Here is a 10,827-nt window from a genome sequence, read left to right on the forward strand (position 1 = left end):
ATGAAACAAAGACCAAGACTAGTGTAACTATATCAATGATACTAATGGAGTCCTAGAGTCTTGGTGTGACGCTGTGGGTTAATACGCTGGACTGCAAGGTCAGTTTTTGAATCACAAGGTCAACAGTTCAAGCTCACCAGTCGCTCCTCAGAAACCCTGTACAGGTTTACTATGAGTCAGAAGTGACTCAAGGGCACTTAACAACAACAATGGAGTCTGGAGTCTTAGCGTGGCACTGTTAATAGGGTAAGGTCTGGACACCAAGGTTATTTGCATCACAAGATCCAAGGTTCAAACTTACCAGCTACTCCTCAGAAACCCTATACAGGGTTGCTATGAGTCAAAAGTGACTCAATGGTACTAAAGAACAACAATAATTATAATAATACTAGTATTATTGCTAAGGAGCTCTGGTAACGTAGTGGTTACGAATTGGCCTGCGAACCTAAAGGTCGGCAGTTTGAAACTACCAGACGTTCCGTGGGAGAAAGATGAGGCTTTCTGCTCCCATAAAGATTTACAGTCTCGGAAACCCTATACAGGGTCACTATGAGTCGGAACTGCCTTTATGACACATAACAACAACAACAACAACAACAACAACATATTATTGCTAACAGCAATGCCAACTAACTGATGATTGTAAAGGGTCAGTAGTGGTAAGTGACAGAATACTCAAGTTCCTTATAGGAGATCTGAATTTATTTTCAAATAGTATACCTCATGAGCAACTGCTGTACATCTCTCTGTAGAGGCTGGGTTATTGCTCTGATGCTAACGATTTTCAGTGGAGTTTTCAGACTAAGATAGACTAATAAGAAACAAGATCTAATTCTGAAAATTGGACAACGAAAACCTCATGAATCCCAATGGTCTAATGTCTACTGTTGTGATACTGGACTAGGTTTTGTACACAGTTATCATGAGTCAGAAACTAATTCAACAAAAATAATTGCTAAATTGTGTTTCCAGGAAAGAGAACTCATGCCAGTGAAGAAATTCTCTGTTATTGAGGGGGATGATCGGGGTTTTTATGTGATAGAAAAAGGATGTTCAGGGTAACTTGCTAACTAGGTACTAGAATTTAGCACATTGAATAAAATTAAAGTACTTCATACTTCTGTATTGTTCATTGGTCAGGAATGTATTTTTCATTCAGTCAAATAAGTGAATGGGTTTTCAGGTCACTCAAAACCATGGTATTTTATCAGCTTAAGTTTCTTAGACCAGTTATAATAAAACACAAGTTTTGCTACATCTAATGGAAATGCTAAGGAGTTCTGGTAGCGTAGTGGTTATGAATCAGGCTGCTAAACTATAGAGCAGCAGTTCGAAACTACCAGCTATTCCACAGGGGAAAGATGAGGATTTCTGCTCCCATAAAGTTTCACAGCCTCAAAAACTGACTCCATGGCACATTACGACCACCACCAATGGTAGTGCTATTTTACATGTATTTAGATATGTACTGGATTACAATGTAAAATGTGTTTCTCAGTAAGAGTCTGTCAAAATAATGTCTGAATGTTACTACTTTAGATGTGAAAAGCAATTCATTTTTCCTGTATATGTTGATCTGCTTTAGACTTTGAATGCCCACAAAGTTCACTATTTAAAAGCCCCAGTATTTGTAAAGATTAAAAGAAGAAAAACTGCTGAGCATTTCTATGAAGAATTATTTGCTAGAATCAGTTTAGAATAAATGCCATGCTTTCTTTCCCTTGCTGACCTGTTTTTATTAGAGAGTTATAAGAAAACGAGCTTCTCATAAATTATTTTATTAGAAAAATAAAGAACGATCGGGTATCAGTTATCACAGTTGCACATTGTTAAGAGAAGATTTACTAATCTTAGGATGAAAGAAGATGTCCCAGGTGCTTATCAGCAAATTCAATTACAAATGCAAAGCCAAGGAGACATTTATAAACACAAAGTTAAAAATCAGGTTAAGAAAATTCTAAGGAATCTGTGTTGCATTTTCATGGGTTCATACCAAAGCTTGATGAGACAGGAGTAAAAGGGAAATCATGTATTCATAGACATGGGTACATACATTAAAAATAATGAAATTGGTCTGCCTGGAGTAGCTTAGCTAGCAGACTGTCACAGTGTGTTCCCTCATTAGGATATTTCCTTGAAGTTTAAGATTGTTAGCATAAGCAAGGCAGAAGTATCCCAGGTGATAATGGTAAGACATATGTATTTATCTTCAAACTAAGCTATTCTTTGAAGAATGATGTGATCCACAGAAATTCTAATACTTATATACATTCTAAATGCCAGCAGCAATAAATATTACCACAAACTTAAAATGAGCACAGTTTGCTTAGGCTTACTTGACCTGAGATTTTACGGGACTAGTTGCTTTCCCTTATGTAAAGATTTTGTTTGTAAAGTAGTTTATTATTATTATTATTATTGATAAAATTGTTTTTACTTTAATTTGAGCTAATATCTGGCTTTTTAGTCAAGGAATAATATGAGTGTTCATAGCAATATTGAAATTCCGTTTAACCACAGATTGCAAAATTATGAAAAAATTTTAAATTCTGCATTAAAAAATGTATACAATGAATCAAACATTATTTTTTATATTTATTCATCTATTTTCCTGTATTATTTGTTGGTTTCTGTGTAAGCCACAAGTAAATTAAGATAGCTTTCCAGGTCAATAAAATATAAGGAACAGACTAGTTTACTTCCTATATCAAATATAAAAAACAGATTAGTTTTGTAATTTCCAAGATCATATTTCATATTTTCATAATATAAAAAGTAATAGTGATTTGAGAAATAATGATTACCCTTTGCCCATCTATCTTCCCCTTTATTCAATCAGAACACAAAATAAATGGGTTAAATAATAAAATAAATATAAAAATTGAGGAAAAAAATTATAAGAGATGAAGACCAAAGAAATAAACCATATATTTAGCAAACTATTTTAAAAAATATTCTATTAAATGCATATATAATTCAACTGAAATGACTATTTGGTTATACCTACCTCTCAAAGGAAAAAAAAATTCAGTATCTGGAGAAAGTTGTTACTGTTCTTATGTGCTGTGGAGTCATTTCCGACTCATAGCTACCCTGACATGTTCAAAACTCATATAAAGTTAATTATATATATTCAAAGATGTTTTTAAGAAATAAAATACAATGCAAACTAGATGTACCATATTTTATATACAGGCAGACATCTAAATGTTTATGGAAAATTTCAATTTTCTTTTAATACTATTTTACCAAGAATTTTTTTCAGATTTATTACATATTTTAATTGTTCTAAAAGCATATGTAATTAATATTTTATTAAAGATCTATCATCGCAAACAATAAATATAGTAAGAAAATTTTGTTAGGGTTCTTATCATCTAATATAAGGAGCTCTGGTATGGCAGTGGTTACGAGTTGGGCTGCTAACCTCAAGGTCAGCAGGTCAAAACTATCAGCCATTCCTTCGGAGAAAGATGAGGCTTTCTGCTCCCCAAAAGATTTACAGCCTGGAAAACCCTGGTGTTGTTGTTAAGTGCCATCAAGTCAGTTCCAACTCTTAGCGATCCTGTATAGGTTTCCTGCGGAGCAGCTGGTGGGTTTTAACCACTACCTTGCAGTATAAATCGACCTTGCTGTACGATGCTAATCCAGAGCCACACCTACTATCAATAGTGGGAACTAAATATGCGATATTTGAATGCATCAATATTTTATTTTAAAATATTCTAAACCAAAGATCAATACCATAATATACCTGAATTTAAAAATCAGTAAGAAATACACACTTTAAATTGGCCATCATTAATGTAAGTAGTACTTGTTTTTATTATCATTGAATTGAAAGGTAGATTTAAAAATATGCTTTCATACATTTTGCTTATTTCTAAAAGCAATATGTGATTGCAGTAGTATTTTATCAGATGCACATTACTAGATAAAATAAGTAGAGTTACTTATTGGCATAGCCTGTGTATGTGCCAGTAGATACAAAGGTAGCACATTGCTTCTAACATAACACTGTAAGCTTTCTAGATTAATGGAACAATTGAGTTTACTTAAATTTAAGCATCACCATTTTCTGGTCTCTCTCTTAACACTGCTGCAACAAACTTATAGTCAACCAAAGCATACTATGGAGACATTTTTAATGGTATTGGCAGGTTAGATAAATGATGAGTTAAAACAAGGGTGAAGGTCAATAGGACAAGACTGAGGTAGTTAAATTAAATGAAAAATGTCAGTTACAACTTGACCTGTTATGAAAAAACTAGCTAAGTTCAAATATAGCAGAACACTACTGTCAGGTTATAGATTTACAAAGGTAGATTCTGACTCAACAATAACAGATAATTAAAAGCAAAGCTGTATTTATTAGGATTACTCTCAGGAGCTTTGGAATGCTGATGCCATCCTTCCATCATATATGGTAGATATGAAGAGGACTGTTGTTGTTGTTGTTAAGTGCCATCGAGTCGGTTCCGACCCATAGCGACCCTGTACAGGGTTTCCAAGGGTGTAAATCTTTGCGGGAGTAGAAAGCCTCATCTTTCTCCCGCGGAACGGCTGGTAGTTTTGAACCGCTGACCTTAAGGTTCACAGCCCGATTCGTAACCACTACGCTACCAGAGCTCCTATGAAGAGGATTAGTAAAGAAAATGAATTAAAGGGAAATAATAACCAAAGCACAAAAGAAAAGTGGAAGACTGCATGATAAATGAAAGCAATGAGTGAATTCCAAGAGTTTTTATTATCTTATAAATATAGGAGTGTTAACGTCTTTTTTTCTGACCAGGACTTTTTAGCAAGATGAAGAATCTAAACATTCACTTTGCATATAATTATTAAATATTTAATAAGTAAATATTATTCACTGTGCTAAGGATCCCTGGTGGTACTGTAGACAAGCATGAGACAGCTAACCACATAGTCAACAGTTCAAGCTTATTGGCTATCTCCTCAGGAGAAAATTGAGACTTTCTGATTCTATAAAGATTTACAGCCTCAAAAACCCTATACTGGGTTGCTATGCATTGTAATCAACTCAATGAGAGTGGGTTTTAGGAATCATTGTGCTAAAAGCACATTGTTACTGTTGTTAAGTGCCATCAAGTTGGTTCCAACTCATAGCAGCCATACACAGAGTTTCCAAGGAGCGGCTGGTTAATTTGAACCACCGACCTTACTGTTCAAACCCACCTTGCAGTCCAGTACTTGTTCTACAGTGTAATTCCTGAAAAAGTAATTATAATAAACTGTGTGAGAGCCAAACACTCATTAATAGAAAAACAATTCATCATGTTTTTATATATACATCATTTTTTTACAAAACATGTTACTGGGTATGGCCTAGATATGCCAAGTTCTTTCTGAAGGAGGCTGTTAACAGGTATATAATTGAATGTGTTTATTTTATGTAGTAATACATTTTCTCAAGAAATTTGTAACTAGAGACATTTACATCAAATGGTTGTTATAGGAAGAATTAGGTATGGTCCTTAGAGGTCTTCCTGAGGATTTACTATTACTTATTGTTGTCACTGTTAAGTGCCTTAGAGTCAGTTCTGACACGTAGGTACTCTGTACAGGGTTTCCAAGGAGAGAGTGGTGGATTTGAGCTTCCAACCTTGTGGTTAGCAGTTCAACAGCGCCACATTGTTGTTGTTGTTGTTAAGTGACATTGTGTCAGTTCTGACTCATAGTAGCCCTGTATAGGGTTCCTGAGGAGTGGCTGGTGAGTTTGAATTGCAGACCTTATGGATCAAACTGACCTTGCAGTCTAGCACATTGTCATACAGCATCACACCAGGACTTCTGATATCTAAATGGTGACAGAGAATTATTGTTGCGGCTACAGTTCCTGCTGCTATGTGCTGCCAAGTCACTTCCAACTCACGGTGAACCTGTACAGGGTTTCTGAAGCTGTAAATCTTTACCACAGCCTAAAACCTCATCTGTCTTCCACGGCACATCTGGAGGGTTCCAACTGCTGCCTGGGAGAGCAGCCTATGGTAACCCACTGTTCTACCTGGCCTCCTTAAATGATGGCAGAGAACAAGGTATTTCAATAATTGGGAAATGGTAGCACCATACAAACTGATTATCCATGGCAAAGCACTAAATTAAGGGTGAATTCAGGATTCAGGCATATGTAAAAAACAGTGTGAAATTTGTATAGTGTGTAAACTGTGACGTGCAAAATGGGAGTCAGAAAAGTAGTCACAAAGTAGTTTATAAAGAGTCATCTAGACAATGGAGAAGTGTTTAGAATTTATTATAAATTTGAGACAATATTTCAAAAGCACACAAATCATAAGTGGTAAATGTGGTAGATGCTCTAAAAAACCCCAGGGGCTAAAATCTGATTAGGAAGCTAGGCAAAACTTCCCACTAAGAGATACTTGAATTGACAATTTAAGAAAAGTAATCCATAATGAATGTGAGGTAGTCAACTTTTTCTGTTAAAATACAGATTGTGAAAGTTTGATTTAGTTTGTTTGTTTTGCTTTTTACATTTTGGGTACTAGAGAAAAAGATAATATTATACTATTTAGGTACATGTAACAAGACAGAAAAACTTCACAGGTTTCCATTGAAATAAATCAAGGTATCATAATAATAATTCACTAAGATTTTTTCTTTATAATGAAGATCTGATCATTGGAAGAATAAAATACTTTTTGGGGAGTAACATTTTGCTGAATTTGAGTTCCAAGTTTGTTTTACTTGTGATCAAAATTGATTGCAATAATTTATTAGTACTCTTTGTAATGAGATTTTAAACATTTCAACTTTTAAAATATTTTTTCACACAAACCAAACTAAAAATCCACTGTCATTGAATCAGTTCTGACTCACAGTTATGCTAGAAGAAGTAGTAAAACTGCTCCTATGGGTCTCAGAGACTGTAAATGTCCTGGACCAGAAAGCCTCATCCCTCTCTTGCTGAGTGGTTGCTGAGATTGAACTGCTGACCTTGCAGCAAGTAGCCCAATGATTCATCCACTATGCCATGAAGGTTCATTTTTCACACTGACAGATACTGTGAAATATTAATATAATTTCACAAGAATATGATTATAATTGAGAATATTTAATACTTGGAAGACATTATATAGTATTCTCTAGATTTTTATGTTGCTATTTGCCATTTAGCAAATCACTGTATTACAGATTAATTATTTCCAGTAGAAGGTTAGATAGAAGATTCTCAATTGCATAGTCAAGTGAATTTTTTAATATTTGTGTCAAGCTAGGAAAAATAGTTCTATATATGTAATATGAATTTATAGAAAACATATCTGCTACAAATGTGTATGCTGTTGTTATTTTTAAGTGAAGGAAATCAGTTACAACTCATTGCGACCCAGTATAAGGGTTTCTGAAGAGCAGTCCAGTGATTATCCTGCAATACTCCACTGAGAAATATACTTCTTGTTTTAATTAATGACAGCACCAAAAAAATGTATAAAACAGTCTGACATCCGTAGTGATTACAAGATTGTTGCTGAAATTACTTTAAAGAGTTATACTTCTGAAATATAAGGGCCATTTGCCTTGTAATTTTTAGGTAATTGAAGACGTGCTATCAGCAAAACTCTGATTACTGCTATTGTTATTGCGTGCCGTCAAATCAGTTCTGACTCATAGAGAGCCAGTATAGAGTTTCTGAGAGCAGCTGTTGGGTTTGAACTGCTAACCCTGTGGTAATCAATTCAATGCTTATCCTATAGCACCATGCCAGGGGTCAAAAGTCTAAAAAAAAAAGCTAATCTCAAAGCCATTTAATGTAATAGTTGGGGATTGTTTCATTTAGAATAATTGTAATCTACCCATTGATTCAAACAATTACTATAAAATACTATTTCTTTCAACTGCTCTATGATAGGTTAAGATTCAACTTTTATTTCTAATAATAATTAACAAAAATTAAGTCCATGGGAGTAAATAAAACTCACATTCACATTACCTATTCAATAACACAATAGACTATAGTATTTTCAGCAAGTAAGTGCTTATGAATAGTAAGTGATTAACAGGAGGACTTAAACATGTAAGAATGAAACATTGCTTGGTCATGTGCCAGCCTCACAAGCATTGCCATATTTGTGTCCATTGCTGCAGTCATTGTGTCCATTCATCAGGTTCAGAATCTTCCTCTTCTCTGCTTGCCCTCTACATTGTCGTTACTAAGTGCCATCGAGTTGTTCAAACTCATTGCGACCCAGTGTAGGGTTTCTGATGAGCTGCTGGTGAGCTTGAACTGCCAACCGGGATTCAAACTGACCTTGCAGTCCAGCACATTACCCCACAACGCCACTCTACATTACCAAACATGATATCCTACTCTAGGGACTGGTCCTGTCTGATGTTGTTGTTGTTGTCAGATGCCTTCGAATCCAAATTTATTGAGAACGTTTGTACAACAGAACAAAACACAGTACAGCGTCATCCTCATTTTGTTGTTATGTTTGAGTCCATTGTTTCAGACAGTGTGTCACTCTATCTCATTCAGAACATTCCTATTTTTCACTGATGCTCTACTGTACCAAACATGATGTCATTAATAACCAGCAATATGGAAATAACAACCTTGCTTGCTGAAAGCAAAGAGGACTTAAAATACTGATGAAAATTAAAGGTTACTGCCTACAGTATGGGTTACATCTCAATGTAAAGAAAACAAAAATCCTAACAACTGGAACAATAAATAACTTCATGATAAACAGAGACAAGTGCGAAGTTGTCTAAGACTTCATATTGCTTGGATCAATCAGCAGTCAAGGAAGCAGTAAACAAAACACTGAATGACCTATTGCATTAGGCAAATTGGTTACACAAGAACAATGAAACCAATTTGAGGACTGAAGTACGCCTGACCCAAGCATGGTATTTTCAATAGCCTCATATGCATGTAAAAGTTGGACAATGAGTAAAGAAGACCATGGAAGAATAAATGCATTTAAGTTATGGTGCTGGAGATGAATACTAAAGGTACCATGTTTGCCAGAACATGCACATATATACACACATATGTATATATGTATACATGCTCTGGTAGCGTAGTGGTTACGAATCGGGCTGCGAACCTTAAGGTCAGTGGTTCGAAACTACCAGCCGCTCCGCGGGAGAAAGATGAGGCTTTCTACTCCCGTAAGGATTTACACCCTCGGAAACCCTGTACAGGGTCGCTATGGGTCGGTTCCGACTCGAAGGCACTTAACAACAACATAATAGAATTTTAAAGGCATTTTTAACATGCAGAGTCCCAATTTTAGAGTTAGGTATGTAAGAAGTTTGTTTTTCTTTCGTTTTTTTATCAGATGTTTAACTGTAGTTAAACAGAATAATTAAAAGTTGTTAGGAAGATGTATAAATAAGGTTGTTGTTGTTGTTAAGTGCCGTCAAGTCAATTTCTACCCATAGCAACCCTATATAGGGTTTCCAAGGAGCAGCTGGAGAGCTTGAACCGCCGACCTTGCAGTTCAAACAGCTTTGCATTCTAGAGCATTACTCCAAATGCTGTTACAAAAAACTTGATCAACTGGTTACCTCTCTGTTTCATTTCATTTGTTGTTGTTTTAAGTACCATGGAGTTGGTTCTGACTCATGGTGACCCTGCATAGGGTTTCTGAGGCTGCCAATCTTTACAGGAGCAGAAAGCCTCATCTTTCTCCTGCAGAACAGCTGGTAGTTTCAAACTGCCAAACTCAAGGTTAGCAGCCCGATTCGTAACCACTACACTACCAGAGCTCCTAGTCAGTGAGTAATTAAAGGTAGCCACATATTCTTTGAAATCTCTCCCACCAGTAGGTTTATCCTGTTTTCTTCCCCTTGAGCTTGTTTAAGCTTTGACAACTTTGAGCAATAGAATTCAAGGAATATGACCTTTCTCAATGTATGGTCCCTGATTTTATTCTAGTAGCATCACCTGCCTTGCATTCTTTGTATGTTCACTTAGGGGGAATTCAGCCACCCTGTACAAAATCCGAGTTCTACATTTCCCTGAGAAACCATCTGCTTTGAAGAAGCCAAGTTTTTTAATGGAGAAAGAGACCTCGATAGTCCCAGCTAGCAAGATAACCAGTGTCAAGATCCGGACCTGAAAATGAATCAGCCACTAGAGTCATTCAATCTTGGTCACCATCTGACTTCAACTTTAAGAGCGATTTCAAGTAGTAATTCACACAGAATGTTGAAATATAATAATATGTGTGCATATTGTTAAATTAAACATTAATATGTATATGTATCAATAATAGTATGTATACATATTTTTTTTCTTAAACATTACATTTTGATATATTCTATTAAGCAGCTCTATACAATCAATATAGAATCAGAGTGGAGCTAAATGTTAGTTTATTTATTTTTTAGTCTTGGTTGTATGAGATTCCCCAGATATTATTATTTTTAAACTCTTGTCTGCCTCTTATAAATCCGATTGGCAGAATTCTGGCAACCATGTGGGTTACGGGATTCAGGGGTAACAACATTCAATAAAAGTCTTTCATTTATTCTTACAGTTTTCAGTGTGATACCCCTGCCCTATGTCATGTTAGTGATCTCGACTCCATACCTGCTACATTTTAGTTTCTCCAGAGAAGAAATGTCCAGATATTTGTCTGGCTCTGGTAACAGAGAATATTGGAGAAGCAAGGTCCTTCTTAAAGAAATTTTCATCAGTTCATTGGTTTTCATTCTAGTTTAATCCTCCCTGCAGTACTTGGTTCTGATGATGTTCACTTATGAAGAAAGTGTCTGAGTTAAAAGTGATATCATCCTCAGCAATTACTAGTGTTTCCCAAAGTTCCTTTAAAAAAAAAAAAA

This window comes from Chrysochloris asiatica, unplaced genomic scaffold, assembly GCF_000296735.1.
Source record: "Chrysochloris asiatica unplaced genomic scaffold, ChrAsi1.0 scaffold00063, whole genome shotgun sequence".
NCBI lineage: Eukaryota > Metazoa > Chordata > Mammalia > Afrosoricida > Chrysochloridae > Chrysochloris > Chrysochloris asiatica.